The sequence below is a fragment of the Delphinapterus leucas genome, chromosome 17, assembly GCF_059928025.1.
Source record: "Delphinapterus leucas isolate spDelLeu-1000000601 "Yukka" chromosome 17, BTC_Dleu_Yukka2, whole genome shotgun sequence".
NCBI classification, from domain to species: domain Eukaryota; kingdom Metazoa; phylum Chordata; class Mammalia; order Artiodactyla; family Monodontidae; genus Delphinapterus; species Delphinapterus leucas.
In genome coordinates, this window is record NC_143145.1 from 80,658,749 (window position 1) to 80,683,329 (window position 24,581).

Genomic DNA, 24,581 nt, shown 5'->3' on the forward strand with positions numbered 1-24,581 from the left:
TAATGTTTATGTTTATAGGCTGATTTTCTTCCTTCCCTCCCTCTCTCTATCTCTCTTTCTTTCTCTCCTTTTTTTTCTTTTTTTCCTGTCCAGAAACAAAAACTACAATAGTGGCTAAATCCACGTTTTCTTGACTGAAAATATCAAGGAAATGATGAGGGGACAGTACTTCATGATTCACGTCCACGAGCCCTCAGCGCACTCCTTCTAACACACCTTCTGAGGCTCTTCCCGAGAGATGGGGGGAGGATGACATAAAAAGAGGGTTTTACCAAATGCTCCAAAGAGAAAATTGAGAGTGAAAGCAGGAAAGAAAGCTCATGGGAGGAGGTGCTGGGGTGCGTGTGTGCGTGTGTGTTGGGGGAATAGCTGAGAGCTAGAAAAATGCAGCGACATAAATCAGGCTTGTGCTGAGCTTCCTGCTTTTTTATTGGTTTGTTCCCCGTGGTGCTTTCACTAAAACTGCTTCCTCTTTCTCTACACTCGTTTTGTTTCCAGTCCAGAAGGTCTTCGATGATGTTGGTGAGATTCCAAACATCTGGGTTTTGAGACAGAGAGAGAGAGAGAGAGAGAGAGAGAGAGAAGCATGCGCGCACGAGATCTCCACGGGTAAGTAACTTAATCTTCACAGCCCCCTGGAATGCTCTGCTTCCTGTTTCCAAGAGGTCTGATGACTCTTCATTGCTGGACATCTATTGATCACTGTGGGAATCAGGCCTGATGCTCACCTGTTTACTTAAGAGATAAATAAGAGGTAATCGAGTTGATGACATTTTCATAATACCTGGAGTTATCATAGTTACACCATACCCCAATATGTAATATTTTATTTGTATATAATTTTTACATTATCATTACTAGAAGCCCCACATTTAGAGTGTTACTTTGTGCCAGACCCTGAGATAAGTGCTTTACACACATTAGCGCATTTAATCGTCACAATAATCCCAATAGGTAATTAGTGTTATCATTCTTATTGTATAGTTGAGAAAACTGAGGTTCATATAGGAGCTACGTGACTTGCTATAAAATAGTATAACTGATCTCTAAATCTAAGGCTTCCTGGCTTAAGAATCCTGAACAATGATTTTTCTGATATTTCAGTTCATAACTGTAAGTACTAACATGGATAATGAAACTAATAAATAAAGCAGTGAGATCCCCTACTTTGTTCATTTGAAGATGTATAATTAAAATATTGTTTTTCATTTTCTGCACTTTATTTCTCTACCTACATGATCTCTTTAGTAGTTAACAAAAGGGAGATGTGAGCTGTTTTTTCAAGGAGAAAAATCATAAAACATTCAATAAATATGAGGCTCCATACTTGTTACAAATAATTCAAAGCAAAAGTAAGGCATTAGGTTAAAATGCATGGAAAATAATGGTGAAAATGACACTTGAATCAACCACATTTCTCCCTTCTAAATTCTAAAAGATTGAGTATAATAGCTATCAGTTACTTAATATTTTTTATGTATAACTCCAGTTACCTATTGCTATGGAACAAACTACTCTAAAATTTAGTAGTTTAATACAACAACTACTGTATTATATGTCACAAATTTTGTGGGTTAAGAATTCAGAAATAGCTCAGCTGGCTGCGTCTTCTGCTTCATGTGACATCGCCTGGGGTCACCCAGCAGTTGTAAGCTGATGTTTGGGGCAACTTCAAGCGGTGCTGTCCAATCACATATATGCATAGAGTTTTAAATTTTCTAATAGCCACATTTAAAAAGTTTAAATAAGTAGAATTAACTTTAATAGCATATTTTATTTTCACCCAATACATCTAAAATATTATCATTTAAACATATAATCAATATACGAATTTTAATGAGATATTTTTGGTGTGATTTTTGAAATCCAATGTGCATTTCACTCTTATGGCACATCTCAGTTTGGGCTTTGAGGGCCCAGTAGCCATGTGTGGCTGCCATATTGGATTGCGCAGGTTGCTAGAGACTCCACGATATCTCTACTCTCATGCGTACCCGCCCTGCTGGAGTTGGCTGGAAGGCTGGGCTCACTGAACTTCTCTCCTTCTCTGAATATTCTCAGGATTTACCATGTGGTTTCTGCTGTGGGTAGTCAGTCTTCTTACAAGGCAGCTCAATTTCCAAGAGATAGAGGTAGAAGCTGTCAGTCCTTTTAAAGGGTGAGTCCTAAACTAGCATAGCATCGTTTCCTCTGTACTGGCTATAACAAAGCAGTCACAGGCCAGCCCAGATTCAAGGGGAAGGAAAACTGCCCCACCTCTCAAAGGAAGGCTGATCAACGAATTTACAGCTATCTTTAATATGCCAGGAGAACATTTATTAGTTTACCTCAAAGTATGAAACAGTAAAGTTGCATATTTTAAAAACTCTTTACATACTTTTTAGGATACTGAAATACAGTGTATAATGGAAGTGAAGAAATAGTTATACATATTTTGTAGACCTGGAGTTATAGTAATATATGAATTGATTATAGATGTTGAGTCATATATACACTTTTAGAAAGGACAATTTGTCATATGTGATTTATTTCATATTAGATTCTTGATTAAATAACACAATACCTAATATCAACATTGTTCCTACAGGAAAATAAAAAGCATTTTTCTTCTTCCATTATTGTCCAATAATGGACAATACCATTGGACAATGGACAATTGGACAATTGTCCAATAATGGACAATACCATTGGACAATACCAATGGACAATGTGGTATAGCTACCACTATACCACATTCAGAAGCGAGGGGTGCCCATTTTAATTCTACAGTTATGACAAATCATTATGATTCTTTATCTTATTTCTCTATGGACTTTTATTTTAATAATTGTTCTGCCATGGACTCTAATGTTCTGAGTAATCATTGTTCTGCCAACGATTTTAAACCTTGTTTGGATGAATATTTAACAAACTGGAGATTGTTATTTGTTTTCAAATAACCACCTGCAAATATGAAAGTGGTGACTATAGCAATTACAAGAAAAAAGAGAAACATAGGGACTTATTTCCCTTTGTAAAAAAGCTTTCCAGATATTTGGATAGGTCAGATGAACTCTCATTTATATTGAAATCAATAATTTATGAGTACTAAAAACAGAGAAAAAAATTAAAACAAGGGAATAAGGAATTCTATGAACTGCTGTCTCTAGGTAATAATATGTTGTGATCCTGAAATATGTTAGTTTCATCACTAAGCTAGAGAACAGCAACTGAGTTCAACCAATTTAACACCATCATCAAAAGTGCTGGACTGTCCCCTGGAAGAAGACAGCCTCTGTGACTAGTCATAGGATTCGCCCAAACTCATTGTTCTTTTGTTTTTTTCATCTTTATTAGATTATAATTGCGTGACAATGTTGTGTTAGTTTCTGCTGTACAACAAAGTGAATCAGCTCTATGTATCCCTATATCCCCTCCCTCTTGGGCCCCCCTCCCACCCTCCGCATCCCACCCTTCTAGGTCATCACATGGTTTTGATAATGACAAGTTTCTGCTTTTGGACTTGTCTGCTCTCTGTTGAGCAGAGCTGAGATTAGCAGGTGTAGTAGAGATCTATAACGGATCAACCAAGAAGTAGTGAACTGGATGCATTTACCAGGTCCTTCAATCCTCACATTTCATGATGTGCCTGAAAATAAGTGGTAATTGAAAATATAATCACTAAGGCTAGAGAGTAGAGATTATGTTTCCAGTTCAGATCTTCATTGGATTATGTAGAAGATGCCAATATACAAGTTTGCACACAAACCAGACAGTTTCTTTAGCGTGACTTGGTGATTCAGTCTTTTCAGTTCTCCCACATGGAGCAGCGGAAGCTTCTATAATGGAATTTGATGTGGGAGTCTGGAGGGCACGATGATCAATACATTTGCTATTGGCTTGTAAGGCACCTGACAAATTCACCATCTCAGAAGTTCTGAATTGAATTAGAACTCTTATCCACTGTATACACTGAATAAGTGAGGCATCAGATTAAAATTTATCTTGTAAATTCAGACCCAAGAAACCCCCAAGAAATAAGGGGGATTGACCACATTAAAAGCCACTGGGCTTTTATGCACTCAACTTATTTATTACTGTCTCACTATATTCTATCCTTCAATTTTATACGAATTGCCAAAGACCATTCAGTAGAAGGAAAGTGGTCTACTATTTACAAAAAATAAAAATTTGCAAATCCACTTGTAAGATCCATTACTATGTACTGTGTAAGGCAGTGTACCTTTATGTTCCTATTTGTGCTCACCACAAATCCTAAAGGTGAATACTATTATCATGTCCATTTCACAGAAGATAAAACTGAGGCTTGAGGTGGTTAAGTCACGTGACCAATATCCCACAGCTGATGAGTGGCAGATGCATGTGAACCCAGGACTGCCTGTCTCTGGAGGGCTAGCTCTTAAACACTGCACAACAGTAGCAGTAGCAGGAGTGCCAGTAGTTGTCATAGTGGTGATAGTAGTAAATAACTAACATTTACAGGGTACTTTCTACACATCAGCACCTGATCTTTATCCCAGACGCCTGCCTGGGGCCTGGCAGGACCGAGTTGCCCAGAGAACCGTGTTGGACTAATACAGCAGTGCTCAGTGGACAGCAGTATCCCCAGCATCTGGTGAGTCCCTCGGCCCTGCACCTCCCTGTGGAATGTCTCCCCCACCTCCCAGAGAGGAGATTTCCAGCAAGTCCCAATAGTGAGACACCCGAGTGCCTTGTCTGCCATCAGCGAGTCACAGCCATGCCGCCCACACCAGGTCTGGGTTCCGGCAGGGAGGTCTGGGGAAGATCTTTCTTGAGCCCACAAGTTGGGGTTAACCTCACATCTGCTGCACCCAAGTTCTCAACATTCTCCTTATGCTCAGCAGCCAGCTATCCTTGTCCCCAATCTTCTGCGAATCATTCTTTAGGTTCAACATTGTGTTTGCAAACATTGTGTGGTTTCTGTCTCCTGGCTGGACCCTGACTAATAAAACATGATATTTTTATAAAATCTTCATAAACAAAGGCAATCATTGCACTTTTTTCTTTCTTTTTTTTTTTTTGCGGTACGCGGGCCTCTCACTGCTGTGGCCTCTCCCATCGCGCAGCACAGACTGTGGACGCGCAGACTCAGCGACCATGGCTCACGGGTCCAGCCGCTCCGCGGCATGTGGGATCTTCCCAGACCGGGGCACGAACCCGTGTCCCCTGCATCGGCAGGTGGACTCTCAACCACTGCGCCACCAGGGAAGCCCTCTTTTTTTTTTTTTAATAGGGGAAGCAACAGAGGTACAGAGCAGTAAGGGTCTTGCTCAAATCTTCTAGTTCTGGTACTCTATAGGGCCGGCTCTGCATTATCCCCCACCGCTTTCAAAGGTTGGAGGTTCCCGGGGCTCGTTCTCCATCATAGTCTGGGCAGCTTCACGATTTTTTAAGCACCAACTAGCACCCTTTTATGGACTGAGTTGTGTTCCCCCAAATTCATATGTTGAAGCATTAACCCCTCAAGGTCCCTCTATTTGGAGAAAGGGCCTTAAAGAAGGTAATTAAGGTTAAACGAGGTTATAAGGGAGGGGCTCTAATCCAATATGACCGGTGTCCTTATAGAGGCACAGAGGAAAGGCCACGTGGGGACACAGAGAAGGCGGGCATCTACAAGCTGAGGACAGAGGCCTCACAAAGAACCGGCACTCCCTACGCCTTGACCTTGGACTTCCAGGCTCCAGACCTGTGACAACACAAATTTCTGTTGTTTAAGCCACCCAGGCTGTGGTACTTACCACCCCAAAGCTGGTGAATCTTTATCCATACCTCCAGCTTTATTGTTTACCATACATCTGCACATTGTTTTCAAACTTTAACCTTTCCTTTCAAAGTAGTCCTAATTATAAATTCTGTATTATAATTAATGGCTTCAATAGTTATGGAGTCACTTGAGCCTCAGACCTCAGAATCTCCCCTTTCCTTAGTGTCTCATAGGTCTTTTAGTCATGATAATTCTAACTATTATATATTCAAGTTCATTTCCTCCTATGCTTCCTATACCACTTGCTTATATCATGATTTCATTGTATTTATCTTGTACCTTTGCCGTAGGCAAGGTGATCTCAAAGTGTCTGATCTCTCCTTTTCTGGTGCATCCCTTTTCACTCCAGACCTTAAATCTTGGTCTGATTATGTCACTTTAAAAACCTGTAACAGGGCTTCCCTGGTGACGCAGTGGTTGAGAGTCCGCCTGCCGATGCAGGGGACACGGGTTCGTGCCCAGGTCCGGGAGGATCCCACAGGCCGCAGAGCGGCTGGGCCCGTGAGCCATGGCCACTGAGCCTGCACGTCTGGAGCCTGGGCTCCGCAACGGGAGAGGCCACAACAGTGAGAGGCCCGCGTACCGCAAAAAAAAAATTAGAGAACAGTTCTAGCTCAAAAGTAGATTTTAAGCTTGAAATGTATTCCATAAAGGCACATGGTGTTCTCAGGATGCAATTCAGAAGAAACTACTGGAAGATTTTGTTAAAATATCTCAGTCTTTCTCCAAACCCCTGAATTTATGAATATTCCTTACCACTTTCTATCTACTTTTTTCTCTGCAGATAGAGCATCACTATGTATAATCCATTATAATCAAAATCAAGCAAAAGACAAGACAGGTGTGTGGTAAGTCAGAGCAGCACAGGGGTTCTCTCTCCTTTACGGTCCATGTCCATGGTGGCCTTGGTTCATCACTCACCACTCAGCTCTTCCTGGAGAAGGGGCAACTGGGTGAAAAATCCCAGCTCTATAGCCTTGGGCAAGTTACTTCACCACCCTGTGCCTCGATCCCCAACGTATGACGTTGGGATGGTGCTGACAACAGTACTAACATCCCAGGTTGTTGTAAGGATGAAATGCACGTAAAACACGTGAGAAGGGCGCTGTGGTCAGTATACTCTTCATGAGCATTAACTACTATTGCTATACATGCATTTCAAAGATACCATTTCCGATTTCACCTTAAGATAATTCAAGTTGTGAAAATAGGCTGCTGAATAGGTAGTGTTACAATTCCGAAAAGTTGCATTTTCTTTTTAACCATAGTATGCATTTATATGTTATTGATTTCCTCTTAAATGATGACTTCTCAAGTCCCATTACTTTCCTTATATTAAGTGCCCATGTCCATTGCAGAAGATAATTCCAATAAGCAGACATACAAAATTTGGTATTATAACAAAAGAGGTGTTAACTTATTTTATTTAAAAAATAGAAAAATTATATGGGAAAATAGCAGATGCAACTTGTAAATAAGTAATGAAAATAATCAAAATTGCATACAGTTGTAAAAGCAAAGGAAAATATTTAGTATGCATTTAAATTCCATACACATTCGCTGAGCTTCAGCCAGGATCTAGAGAGAATGAGTGTTATATAGCTGTTATCCTGGAGGTTCTCAGGGCAGTGGGAGAGGCAGACAGATCAAGAAGCACTTGAGTGTAAAGTGACAACTGCTGGAGCAGTGACACTGGAAATTACTGTGGGAAGTGAGTGAAGACGGGGCAGCAATGGGGGAAAAAGATTTTTGAAAGAAATGAATGCATTTTTAAGGTTAAGCAGCAGGGAAGGATGCCTCCTGACTCAGGGAAATGCAATTTAAAACAAGAGGCTATCATTTCACGCACATCAGGTGGACAAAAATGAAAAGGAAGACAATATCAAGTGAATGAGAAGATGCCTGGGAATAGAATTCTCATATGATGCTGGAGGGAGTGAAAATTGGTCCAAATGCTTGTGGAGCGATTTGGCAATACCCAGTAAAACTGAAAATGTACATCCTTATGCTGTTCTACTCCTAGGTACATATCCCGGAGAAACCCTCAAATGTGTGCATAGGAAACAGGAAAATGAATATTCATAGTAGCACTGTTCATGAGAGTGAGAAATGGGAAATAATCTAAGCATCTCTCATGAAGGAGATGAATAGTAACCCATCGTTAGATACTGTTTTATATTCATGCAACGCGTTTTCAGACTACAGTTAAAATGAATGAAATAGATCTATATTTCCCTCAAAGACAAAATGTTGAACGAAAAAGTAAATTTCAAAAAAAAAAAAAAAGAAATCCATATACGATCATACCATAAAAATTCAGAGTAGAAGCTGACCTTTAGGGAGGGAAGAAAAAGAACAGGAATGGAAGAAAAAAGGGAATTTAAATTTTGTGTACAATGTCTGATTCCCACGTAAGCTGGGCAAGCAGACCCAGTTTGAGGACCACTGGCCTAGATCACGGGAATGGAACCCTGAGAGGCAGGTGCCAGGAAAAGGAGAGGGGGAGATAGAAAGGGAGGTGGGGTTACCAAAGGCAAGGTTTGCCATGTCCGGTTTTTTATTATCATTAGTCCTGCCTGCCTTCATGGGCACAAAACCCTTCCCCTCTTCACCTTCCTGCCCGTGTTTCTTTCCCATTTACCCTATTCCTTCCCTATTCCGGGAGCTCTTCCCACAGCAGCTTTGCAGACGCCCAATTTCAGAAATATTGTGGGTGAATCGATTGCAGAGACTGGTCAAGGAGCTGTAAGTAGTTTTCTTTATAAAAAATAAATCTAAATTTAAAAACAACACATATACCTGTTTGAAGTAATTTTTTTGATTTCACATTTTTTAGAGACTTGTCAGAGAAGAGAGGAAGATGGTTTCGGTGAAGAAGTAAGGGAGCTCTTTTCTGACAGTCCTGGAATAGATGGGTAGTTTTATGCGTCATCTTTGAAAATGACTCACAAGTGCGACATCTCTCTAGAGTTCTCCGGACAAACCGTGTTATGACCACGTGGGTCCCCTCTGCTGTCTGCAGCCAGGGGCCCCCAGGTAAGCTCAGGTGCTCTGTCAAACCGCATTTCATCAGGTTCTGTCTACTCTCAGGTGACCTCAAACAGATAACCACACTGAATGCTTCCCGATGTCACGGCGAAATGGCCCCTTTATCTCTGAGATCAATCACGGAAGAGCAGGGAGCAGATTGAAAGCAGTTTCAGCCAGGACAAAGGGAAGCACTATTACGGGTCTCCCCCTTGCCTTCAATACACTGAGAAGTATTTTTCTGGGATAGAAAATATAGAACATGAGAATAATGTCCATTAGGGGACAGCACCGACGTCTTTAAGGACATAATAGGTTAACCGAATGTTATGGTCATATATTGGATTGCCTTTGATCATTTTATTTGTGACTTCCTGGAGATCATTTGAAATAGCTTTCCGTGTTAGTATTGATAAGTGTGTTTCTAGAGCTGTCAAGCTCCCTATTCACATCTTTCGAGAAGACTGAAGCTTAGCGTTCTCCCGTCTTTTCCTCTCTGACATCCCTCTGCCCACCTCCGCTCGCGCCGCCTAGTGGATTGTGAGTATCACTGCCCGGAAGTACTCCCTGCTCTTCCGGGACTGTTTCTCTTTACTGCAGTCTCTTTCTGCGCAGCTTCTGGTTCTCTGCTTTCCTCCTGAAGTTTCCTTACTGAGTTTGAACACCCTCCAGGTGTTCTTGCCTGAAAGGGGGAAAAACACCACCACCTGCTGGACCGCTTACCCTCTCCTCCATCAGCCTGTGTGCTGTCTCCCCTTGTCTCCAAGCCTGCTGGCTGCAGTCTGCATCACCTGTGTTCAAGTAGCCTGCCCTGAGGTCATGAGCACACCCAAGACGGACAGAAACAAACCCTCATGTCCATGTCTGCATCCCCCTGGCTGTCCTGGGGTCCTGTGGACAGCTGTCACCAGGCCTTCCTGCCATACTTTGGGTTTTCATTTTCATGGAAGGTGTCTGCTGAGATCTGGTGTAAGCAGGGCCCCACTGAGCTGAGACCAAAGACATAGCCCAGGAATCACAAGGATCCTCTCCCTGTGAAACTTGGAGGATCGTTGACAAGAAAGATTAGAGATCTGAGTGGCCTTGGAGATGGCCTGGGGAGAGACCACAGAAGCAATAATCAGAGACTGCATCTCTAGGCTACGGGAGATATTTACCATGACTTTGCTTCTCCTAGAAGTCAGCTAGTACATAGGCTGAGGTTATGCATTTTTTAAAAATTTTATTTTATTCAAGTATAGTTGATTTACGATGTTGTGTTAATTTCTGCTGTACAGCAAAGTGATTCAGTTATACATATATATATATAAATTCTTTTTCATATTCTTTTCTACTATTGTTTATCATAGGATACTGAATATAGCTCCCTGTCCTATATAGTAGGACCTCGTTGTTTATCCTTATCACAAGATATTGAATATAGTTCCCTGTGCTCTACAGTAGGACCTTGTTGTTTATCCATCCTGTATATAATAGTTTGCATCTGCTAATCCCAAACTCCCAATCCACCCCTCCCCCACCCTCCCCCTCCCCCTTGGCAACCACAAGTCTGTTCTCTATGTCTGTGAGTCTGTTTCTGTTTTGTAGATAGGTTCATTTGTACCATATTTTAGACTCCACTTATGAGTGATATCATATGGCGTTTGTCTTTCTCTTTCTGACTTCACTTAGTATGATAATCTCTAGGTCCATCCATGTTGCTGCAAATGGCATTATTTCACTCTTTTTTATGTCTGAGTAGTATTCCATTGTAGATATATACCACATCTTCTTTATCCATTCATCTGTTGATGGACATTTAAGTTGTTTCCATGTCTTGGTGTGTTCTAACTTCCTTGATTTACATGTGGCTGGAGGACATGCATTTATATTCAAAAAGTAGGGTATCAATAGCTCATGGTTAAAAACTCAACAGTTCGGTGATATATTTAATACACATACATATATATAATTGTTTTCTCCATTTCCCCCTTTCCTAAAATAACTAGCTAAGCACTTGTTTCAGGCATGTATGCATATACTTCCAAGCTTTCTGCTGATATTCTATGTAATGAGAAATAACTTTACATAGAAGCAGAATCATGCCTCACACACTACTTTTCAACTTGCTTTTGTCATAATGATCATGGATATTTCACCATGTAAATATTTATACTATATTTATTATTTAAATACCTATATAGGGTACCAATGCATATGGGTATTCCCATGCCCAAATTCCATTTTCTCTATTGAGGAAGGAGTAATAACATAAGACATTTCTTGCTTTGGACTAAGTTGCTCCTCTTCAGTCAAACAATTCATGTGCCTAATCTAATTTTCCCAGTTAGTTGGACGGATGATTGAATTATTCAGAGTGGTTCAGTATTAGGGTTTAATTTAACTATGAGACAGTTATAACATTTTTAAAAATATTTATTTATTTGGTTGCGTCAGCTCCTTAGTTGCAGCACCTGGGCTCCTTTAGTTGAGGCAGGTGGGCTCCCTAGCTGTGGCTCGCCGGCTCCTTAGTTGTGGCGTGTGAACTCTCAGTTGCGGCATGCATGTGGGATCTAGTTCCCTGACTAAGGATGGAACCCAGGCCCCCTGCGTTGGGAGCACAGAGACTTCTTCACTGCCCCACCAGGGAAGTCCCGAGACAGTTATAACATTTGAAACCAATTTTTAAATAAGGAAACCAAAATTTTCATAGCCTTCTGGAGTCTAAGGATTGGCCCTCACTTGAAAGGTCACCTGAAAAGCCACCTATTTATGTGAGAATCTGCTCTACGTCACAGAAGCCCAGAGGTCATTAAGCCTCGTTGGTATATGGCCAATTACAGGGAAATCAGTATTTTCAAAAGCAGTAAATTCTTTTGATGCAACGTGTTCTAGTGGGAGAAAGCATGGGTTTGGGGGCCCCCCACCCGTGGGTTGAACTTCCCTTCTTTTATATCCCTGGATTTAGACATTAAACAAGTTACTAACATGTCTCTATTGGATACAGTGTGGTTTATGTTAAAACTATATGCTCAGACTTAAAGCATTGCTCTTGATATGAAAAGCCTTTGGAATTTAGAAAATCCCTTTTTCTCTCTCTGGAGCCCAGATTTCAAGTTTATTGCCTCATTGGAGGAAAAAAAAAAGAAGCCTAATAAGAAACTCAGAGCCAAGTCAGGGCACCTTTGTTCTCGGCTGTACTTTCCCTCTCTGAAGAAATGAATGACTTTTAGTTATTGGGGAGGGAACCTCAGGGCAACAGAAGGTGCAAGGATTGAAAATATTTCGGAAAATATTTTTCGAAGTATTATCCCATCCTCTGTGCTGGGTGGGCTCTGCTGTCTGCACACTTCAGGGGGCCCCAGAGCTCTGTTTCCAGGCTTCACCTCTTTTGAAGTTCAGTCCTGCAATGTAAGCAGTTGACTGGCTGTGTTTGTCTAGATTCAACAGTTGTACACATTTACTGATCGCCTTCTGTATACCAGCCCGATAGTGGAGACGAAAACATGAATAAGATAGTGTCCTTTGTTAAAAGATAAACTGAGGCATATTCAAATTTTTAACAGTTTGAGTAAGAATCCGTTTGAATCAGGCAGCGACAAACAGGAAGTGCTTAGGGGCCCTCCACCCACAGGAGCTGGGGAGACACCGTACAGAGAAAAGGCAGAAGCAGAGTAAGGAAATGGCTGGTTGGTTACAGCTAAAATCCTACTGGGCTGCTTGTGATTGGATGTCCTTGGGTTTTGAGTTTGTAACCTTGAGGCCAGTGCAGGCTTAGGTTTTGAGTTACTTACATAGGCTGCCACAGCATTCGAGCCACTTCAGCCTGATGGCCTCTTTGTTTAATTAAGTTCACCCCCTTGTTCTCAAGGCCCCTGGGAGAGCTGGACCAGAAAATGGGGGACCATAAGCTCCCATGTGAAGACCAGGCAGTGCTGGAGCCGATGTTGCTTAGATGGAGCCCTGATGGATTTAGCAGTCAGGACTTGCTGAGCGTGTGGGGTAAGAGGTGAGGATTAGAGGCTGCATCTTGGAAAGAACAGAAATAAAGGAAAGAGCATTCCAGGCATAGTGATCAAACCCAAGACACTTGAGAGAACATCTGTTTCTAGGGAGTCACAGGCAGGGCAGTGTGAATGGTGCGCAGAGGAAAAGCAGGCAGTGGTGAGAGACGAAGGGAAAGTAACTTTTCTTGCTGCCATAACAAATTACCCCCAACATAACGTTTTCAAACATCTAGCTCTTATCTCCCAGTTAAGTCAGAAGTCTGACACGGAGCATCCCAGCGGCATTGTCTGCTTAGAGCGTCACAAGGCTGATAGCTGGCAGGGCTGAGTCCCTTTCCGAAGGCTCTGGGGAATAAGCTACTTGCAAGCTTCTCCAGGTTGTTGGCAGAGCCCAGTTTCTTCTGTGTAGGACCGGAACCCCATTTCCTTGCTGGGTGTCAGCTGCGGCCACCTTAGTTCCTCTCCTTCCAGGTGACCCTCTACATCTCACAACCAACCATGGAGCATCAAACCCTTTCCCTACTTTGAATCTCTCTAACCTCCCCCTCCGACTTCCTCTTCTGCTTCCAGGCTGGGGCAGCGTTCTGCTTCATGTGCTCATGTGAGTTGACTGAACCCACCCAGATAACCCCAAACAATCCACCCACCCCCCCATCCTCAAGGTCCTTCGCTTAATCACACCTGCAAAGTCCTTTTGCCATGGGGATACAGGCATGGGCATTGTTGGGGGGCATTCTGCCTACCACAGTTGGATCACCAGTCCCGAGAGATGCTCTCGACGGATGTGTGTGCATGCACACAGGTACACATGTCAGGATGCTTTAGTCAAATGTGGGAAACGCTGAATAATGTATCCCTTTCCTGGAGATTCAAAAAACACACTTTGATGTTAAAGACTAAAGCTGTGTGACTTTTCCCCAGGGTTCCCCAAATTTGTTTCGCCTTTTAGAATCTTTTTCTCCAGGTTCCAGTTCAAGATGGCGACTTAGATCCTGAACCCACCTCCTCCCACAGACACATGGAATCTGTAGCTGTTTTACAGGGAACAAGTTCCTCTGGAAAAAAACTAAAAACTGGCAGAGCGACCGCTTCACATTGAGCAAACAAGAGGCAAACCGCGTCAAAGAGGGGAGGAGAGGCTGGGACACGACCTCACTGTAAACCCCATCGCCAGCACAGCTACCCACATTTGGGAGGAAACTCAGAACCTGGAGCTTCTCCCTGAGAACTGAAGGCTTTGTGGCCCGCATCAGGCATTCAGACTTTTCAGCTCCACACCTGAGAGACCAACCCCACAAATATCTGAAGTTCCAGGGCTTTGTGCCCACGAGACCTGCGGGCTGTGGGAACAGAGGAACGGCTCTTGGAAAAGCACCCAGACTTTATGTGAGAGACCCATCCGCTGATTTTAAAGCATTGGTCTGAGGGGCAGGGGCTGGGCTGCTTTCTGGGGGAGAGGCTGGAGGGCCCTATCTGCCCACTCTCCCTCTGCCTCACTCCAGCCCGTGGGCACCACCCGCATACCCTCCCTCTATTGCTTTCCAGGGCACCAGAACCTCCCGGACGGGAGCCTCTATGCACATCCGCTACCCTGGTTTATACCTCCGGTGCACCGGGTTTTGAGGCTGCCACCCAGGGAATGAATACCCCTTGATCGCCTGACTCCGGTACCCAAAGGGAGGGGCTTGCAGCCCTAGGTCCCATGAATGGCAGGCTGCCATCCCCAGGGCACTGCATGGACAGCAGACTCAAACACTCCCGCAGCCTCTCCAGAAGGCCTACTTCCTGGTCCCGGAGCTTCACCTTCAGGGGCAGCATTCAGATTTGGCACATCTGAGAATAGTGGGGCTGCTTTCTTGGGGGGGTGCCATCTCTTCACTCTCTGTCTACCTGACTACAGCTGGTAACTCCCAGCAAGGAGCTTAAACACTGGTCTAGATCCCCAGCTTTTGCAGATGCTGGCCAGGGGACACCTCCAGATTGCCTGACCCTGGTGGCCAGCAAGACTTATGCTTGCTGTCCTGCAGGACTGTATATATTTGCATTCTTCAAAAGCTGCTGCTAGGGGCTTCCCTGGTGGCGCAGTGGTTGAGAGTCCGCCTGCCAATGCAGGGGACACGGGTTCGTGCCCCGGTCCGGGAAGATCCCACATGCTGCAGAGCGGCTGGGCCCGTGAGCCATGGCCGCTGAGCCTGCGCGTCCGGAGCCTGTGCTCCGCAACGGGAGAGGCCACGGCAGTGAGAGGCCCGCGTACCGCAAAAAAAAAAAAAAAAAAACAAAAAAAAAAAAGCTGCTGTTAGACAGTCTGGCTTCCAGTCAGCCAGAATCTAGGTGCTGACTGAGATCCTCTCCATTGTGTCACTGACAGATTATGACACACCCAACTACGGGGTGCTATTAAAAACAAGATAGGCTGATTGGACAATACAGAGGTTTGAGAGACAGCCAAAGGATAAGGCACGGTTGAATGACAAGACTCATGAGGCCTCCATGAGGCCAACTCTTCAAGACTGCCAAGGTGGATATTTCATTTAATGCGTAGAAACCAGCACAGAGAGTCAAGCAAAACAAAGACATAGAAGAATATGTTCCAAATGAAAGAACAAGAAAAAACCTCAGAAAAACCTTAATAAAATGGAGATAAGTAATTTTTCTGATAAAGAGTCAAAAATAATGGTCATAAAAATGCTCAACAAACTTGAGAGAAGAATTGAAGAACACAGCAAGAACTTCAACAAAGAGATAGAAAATGTAAGAAAGTACCAAACACAAGTAACAGAGCTGAAGAGTACTAAAAGTACCCTAGAACAAGCCAGTACACCGGGTTAGGGGCAGGAGGTTCAGCAGACTGGATGGAGCAGTAGAAAGGATCGGTGAACTTGAAGACAAGGCAGAGAAACTCACCCAATCAGAGCAGGAAAAAAAGAAAAGAAAAGAAAAGAAAGAAAACAGTGAGGCTAGCATAAGGGATTTATGGGGCTTCAAGCAGACTAGCATTTGCCCTGTACTGAAATACCATATGATCTCACTTATACGTGGAATGTAAAACAACAAACAAACAAACAAGCAACAAACCCCAGGCTCATAGATACAGAGAAGAGACTGGTGGTTGCCAGAGGTGGGTAAAATGAGAGAAGGGAGTCAAAAGGCATAAACTTGCAGTTATAAAATAAGTATTATTAAGTCCTGGGGATCTAATGTACAGCATGGCAATGCTTGTTAATAATACTGTATTGTATATTTGAAAGTTCCCATCACAAGAAAAAAAATCTATAACTATGTATGGTGACAGGTGTTTACTAGACTTACTGTGGTGATCATTTCTCTCTCTCTCTCTCTCTGTCTCTCTCTATATATGTATGTATATATATATAGACTCATTATGGGTAAGTTGTTTACTTTCCATGAATTTCTTCTTTTTTAAGATGAGGTTGATAGTACTTATGGCACAGAGCATATTACAGTATATTACATAGGAAGTAGTGAACACTTCCTGGGTGATAGTTGTTACCATACACAGCAGTTGTATCACCATTATTATTTTCATCTGGCAAATCAACCAGGTGGCTTGACATTATGGAATTCTGCTTGGCCTACTTGGCTATTGTAACCTAACTATAATTCTAATATAAATATCAATAGAATCCAATTCTGGCTTTCTTCTCTCATATAACTGTGGCCTTCTTAAAAAATGTAAATGGATGAACATGACGGTGGCTAGATAAATGATTAAAGGCAACCACTTGTTATATAAAAGAGAGATGGTCAGCTTCGGATTTAGATTTTTTCCCACTTTTCATAACAATAAGCATTGTGCCAGGGCTTTGGAAACATACGAATGAAGCAGGCAGACACTGACCTCAAAGAATATTCATTGTGATAAAAGAAATAAGACATATGCATAAATAGACACTAAACAAAGTAGAAGTGGTAAACATCTTGAAAAAGAGGTAGTGATACCACTGGCCGTTCAGGGGAAGCTGGATTACTTCCAACTGGGTGGGTTCCACAGAGGGCACAGCATGAGATGGGGGCCTTAATTCTGAACAGGTGTAGATGGACCCGCACTTTGGGAAAAAAGGATGGCTTTGGTCCATATGTGCAGAGTCTTTTTCATAGGCTGGGCTCCTCTGGAAACAGACCCTGAGATGGAGACTTGTGTGTTTTATTTTACATGTATTGGGGTATGCTTACTGGGACGGTGTTTCTAGGGGAGAAGGGAGTGAGAAAAGCAGAATTAGGTAGAAGCTGCTGTTGAGCTGTGATGCAGTTGTGACAGAGGCCAAGCTGATGCCAGGAGGAACTGTGAGATGAGGCTGGGGGCTAGACCTCTATATCTCGCAGTGTGAGCTGCCCCTAAAGAAGGAGGCATGTCCCATTAGCCTAGGACAGTTCCTAGGGAGGGACTCAGCTCTGAGACATCAGCAGGCAGCCAGCCTGGGGGCCCCCTGCAGCATGTTCTCTTTCTTGTCTTAGATGTTCACATGGGGAGATTGGACCCTGTATTAGTTTGGTCGGGCTGCTGTAACAGAGAACCACAGACTGGGAGGCTTAAATAACAGAAATTTATTTTCTCACAGTTCTGGAGGCTGGAAGTCCAAGGTCAAGGTGTCAGAAGGTTGTTTCAAGCCCATCAGCTTAGCTCATAGATGGTTGCCTTCTCCCTGTGCCTTCACATGGTCTTTCTTTCCTGTGTGTCTGGGTCCTAATCCCCTCTTCTCATAAGGACATTGGTCACGTGGCAGGAGGGCCCACCCTCATGACTTTGTTTAATTATTTAACCTCTTTAAAGGTCCTATTTCCAAAACAGTCATGTTCTGAGGTATCAGGGGTTAGGACTTTGACGTACGAATTTATAAATAAATAAATAATTTATAAATAAATAGTGAGATCATGCCGTATGTTTTTCTCTGTCTGACTTATTTCACTGAGTATAATGCCTTCAAGGTCCATCCATGTTTTCACAAAGGGTAGGATTTCCCCATTTTTTATGACTAAATAATATTCCATTGTGTATATATACCACAATTTCTTTATCCATTCACCTATTGGTGGACACTTAGGTTGTTTCCATGGCTTGGCTATTGCAAATAATGCTGCTATGAACATGGGGGTGCAGATATCTTTTCAAGTTAGTGTTTTCATTTTCTTTGTCTATATTCCCAGAAGTAGAATTGTTGGATCATATAGTAGTTCTATTTTTAATTTTTTGAGGATGCTTCATGCTGTTTTCTATAGTGGCTGCACCAATTTACAATCCCACCAACAGTTCACAAGTGTTCCCTCTCCTCTACATCCATGCTAGCGTTTGTTATCTTTCGCTTTTTTGATGATGGCCATTCTAACAGGTGTGAGCTGATACCTCATTGTGTTTTTAATTTGCATTTCCCTAATAACTAGTGATATTGAGCATCTTTTCATGTACTTGTTGGTCTTTTGTATATCTTCTTTTGACAGATGTCTATTCAGTTTCTTTTCCTTTTTACTTGGGTTGGTTTTTTCTTTTTTCTTTTTTTTTTTTTTCTTGCTATTGTTTCAAGAGTTCTTCATATGTTCTGGATATTAACTCTTTATGATAAAAATGGTTTGCAAATATTTTTCCCATTCCATAGGTTGTTTTTTCACTTTGTTGATAGCTTCTTTTCCTGTGGATACATTTTGTTCTGATTTTAACGTTATCACTTAAAAATATCTATGAATGGGCTTCCCTGGTGGCGCAGTGGTTGAGAGTCTGCCTGCCGATGCAGGGGACACGGGTTCGTGCCCCGGTCCGGGAAGATCCCACATGGCGCGGAGCAGCTGGGCCCGTGAGCCATGGCCGCTGAGCCTGCGTGTCCGGAGCCTGTGCTCCACAACGGGAGAGGCCACAACAGCGAGAGGCCCGCATACCACACACACACACACAAAAATCTATGATTAATTTTCCATAGTATGCAAGTACTGTTACACAGTTAGCAATTTGTATCTTTCCTGTTGGTTATCTGTTTGCCCTTTTCGGATTAATAGCTCCAGACTTTCTTCTGAGGGTCTATTAGTGTTCCAGCAGGTAGACTCACCTCTCCATCCCCAGTTCGAACTCCAGAAGTTGTGAGTGATTCAGGCTTGGTCAATCAGAGCCTTGGCTTCCTCTGGCCTCAGTGGTTGGTTGGAGAATGGATGTATCACCATCAAAGTTAATGAATGATAGCCAGATATTTGCTGAGGCTTCTGGAACTAAGAGAGATAATCCTTCCCCTCTGCAGAGTACCTGGAAACTGTCACTGAAGTTCTCTCCTCCATCTGGCTAATGTATGAGGCACATGAGAATGAGATCTGCACAGTGGGCAGCAAGCATGAAAGACAGAAGAAACCAGCACATAGCAATTTTACTTAAGTTCTGATCAAGACTTTCCTGAATTCAGTCCTACCTCTAGACTTTTTAGGTATGTGGAATAATTAATTTCATTTTGATTAACTCAATTTGGTTTGGGTATTCTGTCACTAACAACATTTAATTGGAGGAAACTGATTCAAAAATATCATTAGGAAAAGGTGGTGAGGAATTACTAATAATATCTTTCCCAGTGTTTCTGGGTTGATAAGAGAATAGTATTTCCTTTGTTAGAAAACCTGTACATTTCTATGAACTTGTTCTCTGAATTAGAGAAACAAACCGTTTTGCCTAGGTAAAAGAATCGGCAATTCTTTAAACAATTCAAAAAGTAGTAATAGTGTTGGAAATGTTTGTATGACTAGAATGGTTCCATCTGACACTGCTCATGTTTTTTGAAATCCAAGGGGCATTTCAAAGGTCAGACATGCAGGACTACATAATCAGAAATTTTAAATGACCTTCTGTCTTGGAAGAGTAAGAAGGGGGTTTTCCTCCCTCCACCCTCTGGTCTCCCTCCCTTGACAAACACCCTTCTTCTGGGCAGAGGCAGATTCGGGTCTTGGCATCCGTCACACGCTGACAGTTTTTTGTTTATCTTAAGTGAGAAATGGACGAAAGGAAACACAAAACAGATGAATGGGCAAAAGTATGAATAAACAACTTTCACAGCTGAGTAACAGATGGCTGCAGGACCTCAGTGACTACACAAATTGATTTGTGAGATTTCTGGAAGGGGACACTTGTTAATGTTTTTCTCAAGCAAAAGTTACAGTGATAGAATAAAAATGATCTCCTCTTGGTTACTTTCTGTAAAAAAAATAACATGGAATTTCTATTATAATACCTCCAGCGAACTGTGCTGCATGTTCTTCGTTTGTTATAAAGAGTGAGTGGGCAGCTGGGGATGCCAAGGAGAATAAAATGACTCCCCACTCGCGTTCATTCTCCCCCCCACACCCACCCCCTTCCCCTGAAGAAGTTCTTAGGTGAATTGAGGAGAATGTCTTGCAAACACATGCATGACAATGCATGCCGGGAGAATCCATAGCGCGGGTATGGATCCCATGTTGCCAACAGTGAGAGACGGGCAAACATCAGGGCTTTAGAAGCAGACACAGTAGACTGCATCTTGAGTGGTTCTGCCTGACGTAGCTCTTCAGAGCTCCCACTTTTCCTGTAAAACTAAAATAATAATACTTATACCTTTATTTGCTCAGCCAACATTTACTAAAAGCTGTCTCTGGTCTTCAGACGTGTGGAATAGAATAAGTGGGCAAAGGAAGCAGCACATCCTTTTGGTGGGAAGGTCTGACGGTTGTCACTTTCTCAGAGGACAATTCATCGGGGGTTTTTTGGAAGGCAGCTGTGGTTGGAGCAAACACACCCTGGAGCCAGATTCCTGTGAATGTCCTAGCTCCGAGCTTACTGTGTGACCTCGGGCAAGTTACTTACCTTCTCTGTGCCCCATGAGCCCACTTTGAAAAATTAGGATACTAACAGTCTTATTGGGTTATTATAATAATTAAATGAATTAATAATACATACAGAGACTTTCGTACAGGGTTTGGAACCTAGTAAACCCTAAAGAATAGTGAGTGTTATATAATGAGATGAGACAACATGTAAAGTACAGAGTGGGGTTCCCAATTCCTAAATAAATGTCTAGTAAATATTTTGTTCCCTGCAGAATAGGCACAGCACCTCATATTTTTTTTTAACTTGTTATTTTATACTGGAGTATAGATGATTAACAATGGTGTGTTAGTTTCAGGTGTACAGCAAAGTGATTCAGTTAGACATACACATGTATTTATTCTTTTTCAAATTCTTTTCCCATTTAGGTTGTTACATAATATTGAGCAGAGTTCCCTGTGTTCTACAGTAGGTCCTTGTTGGGTATCCATTTTAAATATAGCCCTGTGTACATGTCAATCCCAAACTCCCTAACTATCCCTCCCCCCTCCCCCTTCTCCCCTGGTAACCAGAAGTTCACTCTCTAAGTCTGTGAGTCTGTTTCTGCTTTGTAAATAAGTTTATTTGTATCATTTCTTTTTAGATTCCGCATATAAGTGATATCATATGATGTTTGTCTTTCTCTGTCTGACTTACTTCACTCGGAATGACAATCTCTAGGTCCATCCATGTTGCTGCAAGTAGCACCTCATCTTATAACAGCTTATTATTGAGTATTTTTATTATTGAGATTTTTTTATTAGTTAATGAGCTAAGTATCATAAGTTAAAAATATAAGATTGTCACACTTGAATTTGATAATTTTAACATAGAATGCTATAACCAGACTGGAAAATCTAACAGCCTCTTAATTTGGCTTCCATTTAATTAATTAACTGATCATTTAAATTAATTATTAATTTTCTTATTGGGCTAATTTTGTCAACCCCAGCGTCCAGTACTTTCTTTCTGGATTTTGCAGCAGGGCAATCCAAGTCCCTCTGCTGCAGATTTAGGAAAGCAGCTGGCTGCCCTATTGGATGGGGCGCTACGTGCAGTGATTCACAGAACGTGAAGTCAACCAACGCTCTCCACTTCTGAGAAATCCTCGGCGATGGATTTGGAGCTGTGGACATTGGCGCACGCTGGCTCCAGGACACCCATTTTGCTGGAGCAACCCATCTTGGAAGCTCTCTTTTTTCTCACGCGGGCTGCAGAGGTCTGTCCACTGGGGCCCCGGCACGACTTTTCACAAGATCCTCGTCACGCCGTGGGAGATGCCCTTCCTGCCGTTGCTCTGCTGTGGTCAGCACTGCTGGGGGCCTGGTCCATCTCCGGAACTGAGGGAATCGCCAGTGTGCGGGGGACCAGGGAAGAGAGGCTTGCAGGCACTGCCTGTGTGGTTCTGTAACACCTGAACCACCAGCCCTGCCACCAGGAGCACAGAGATGCCGAGAAAGAAGCGCGCACAGCCCCTGGCACTCCCTCAGTTTTTATGGCCCTGGACATACCAGCACACAACATGTGGCCTGGGGCCTGGTGCTTAGAACTTCTCCTTTTGATATTGCCGTTCTTCTTCTTCTGTTTTTAGTTCTTTTAAGGAGAGAGGTGTGTGGTCACTTGCTGCATCTGCACCCTTTGCAAGGGCTTGGCATCACGGAACTGTGTTAGAGACAGGCCGGCCTTCTAGGTGCAACTTAGTGTAGTGAAATAGCACCTTCATGAGTGGCGCTTGACCGGAAGGAATCCAACATACAACCAGGATGGGGTTTGGGAGTGTGAATCCTTTTGCTAAAACCGCATAGAAACAGCAGTGCATCTGAAAGCGCATCCCCGCCCTGGCCTCTCCTGGACCCTCTGGGTGAGGCTCCCTCTGGGCCCCGACCTCTGTATCTAATGGTGACAATGAGAAGTAAGTAGATATCTACTGAGGGCTTCTGAGAAAGCTTCTTTCTGATAAAGGAGCAGGCCTGGGAAGCAAGCTTGTTATTATGTCCTCTTCCCCTTGCTTCTTGCCTTTGCATATGGTGATAGGACCAATCTTTGGAACTGCTGCAGCCATTCTGGGGCAATGCGGCAAATGACGTGAGAAAAAAACTTATGTAACCATAGGTACTAGTTTGCCTAAGAGAGTCCCAGGTGAATCCTGCCGTCACACCGTAATTATTGATAACACCCCCTTTCACACTCAGAAGTGTCCTGAATTAGACAACAAATTTATGGTTAGTCTTGGAAGAAGCTTCAGATGCTCAAGCCGATAGAGAGGAAAGAATGACAGCATCAGTGTTGAGGAGTGGCTGGCCCAGCTCTGGATGGTTTATCTCCTAATTTGGATTTTAAGTAAACAGCCAATGTCTCCTGTTAAAGCCTGGGTTAGTTCAGTTTTCTGTTAATTTCAGCTAAGAGCATTCTTTCCAGATATATTTATCTTCAACTCAGGGATTTTGGAGTACATTTACAACTTGACTATTACTTTCAGACTAAAGCCTTTTAAAGTTCTGAAGTTTTTGGCTAACTTCTTCTTATCTGTAATTCCTGAATTGGCATGACAATTGCTGAAATATTGCACAGAAGGCTTATTTTGTGATATTTCCAATAGGAACCAGAAGTGGAAGTGTCAAAATTCTCACCACAAAGCTTGTTAGGAGGTGTTCCACCCAAGCTGGCAACCCCAGGGGGTTTGGAAAGTACAAATAAGAGGTATGAAAACACCTTCCTCAGTTCATCTGATTTTCCAACTTCTGGGGTTTCAATTTTTCCAAGTAGACAGTATGCTTCCCATAAATCTTTAAAAGTTTAAATGATAACCTTTTCCTTTATTTTGTTTTAAATACAGACCAAATTGTCAAGGAGATGAGAACTACAATTCTGGAGGAAATTATACTTTACTGTCTATTAAATCTGAAAAGAGTTTCAGAATATTTTTCTCTTTGGAAGAAGTTAAGATGATCCACACACTAAAAGTAGTGAGAGGAAAGAAAGACAAGAAATTGGACCAGGAGAGAAAGTTTTAGCTCTCTAAGGAACACAGAGCACCTGAAAGGCATACGGATACGGAAGCATGGCTTAAGGACTTCTGACAGATGTGACCGAGGGTTATGAACTGGATCTACTTTAATGTTTTTCTGTAAGACAAAAATCTAAGATGGGGTTGTTCTAAAATCACTTATGACTATTAAATTGTATGTCTTTAAAAACTCCTTCTACAAAGGCTGGTTATTGGGGCGTTCTACGTTGATTAAGGTTACACTGCTTTTGATACACTAGCGCAGTGATGTGGATAAATTGTTGCATCCACTCTGGGGGCATGAAGTTTAAGCAAACTAGGTACATATCCCCCAACCTAACAATACTTTTTTCCAGTTAATTGGGCTACTGGGAAGCAAAGGCTTGAGTCCTTAGTTTATCACATTGAACACAATGTATCAATACAGCAACATGCTGGGGGTTGTCTGGGCACCTCAGGAATCCTTCCTAAGCAGAACAGTTCAGGCAGGAGCCACAGGGGCACCAAAAAGCCCCTGGAGGAATTTGGCTGGACTGCTGGTAACACTCACAATTATCTCACACTTTTGTTACTGCTTTTCTCCTCTTGTAAACCTTAAGTGAGAAGAAGCTTTGCTTACTTAACGTAACTCCTAATAAGAAGATATTTTACATTAAACCTATAAGCAATTCTCTTCCAAATCCAGCTATTAAGAAGAAAAAGATGAAAGGAAACTCTTAAGAAAATTTTTTTCTCATAATTTGGAACTTAAGGAGAGTGAGGAAAATAAAGCTTCATGGTTACTGAAGAGGAGAGAGTAGATTCCCCCCACCCCCCAAATTCATAGATTATAGGAGAAAAAAAACTAACAACTTTGAATTGTGAGCTTGGGGAGAATCTGTGACATCCACTTTCTGTACATTTGCTAAATAGAACATGAATGTTGGAACGATACAGATGCCAAAGATTGAT

At 42.5% G+C, this 24,581-nt stretch overlaps 1 long non-coding RNA gene across 2 annotated transcripts; it reads left to right on the plus strand.

The window, feature by feature from the left end:
- The first annotated feature begins 156 nt into the window (after positions 1–156).
- Positions 157–24,248, plus strand: LOC149747062 (uncharacterized). Of its 2 annotated transcripts, XR_016388562.1 has the most exons (6): positions 157–609; positions 4,502–4,615; positions 6,570–8,821; positions 19,041–22,535; positions 23,223–23,323; positions 23,460–24,248. It is a non-coding gene; the product is annotated as an uncharacterized LOC149747062 (long non-coding RNA). The 2 variants fall into 2 exon arrangements; XR_016388561.1 differs by having other exon boundaries at positions 158–609; positions 19,041–23,323.
- Positions 24,249–24,581: the final 333 nt, after the last annotated feature.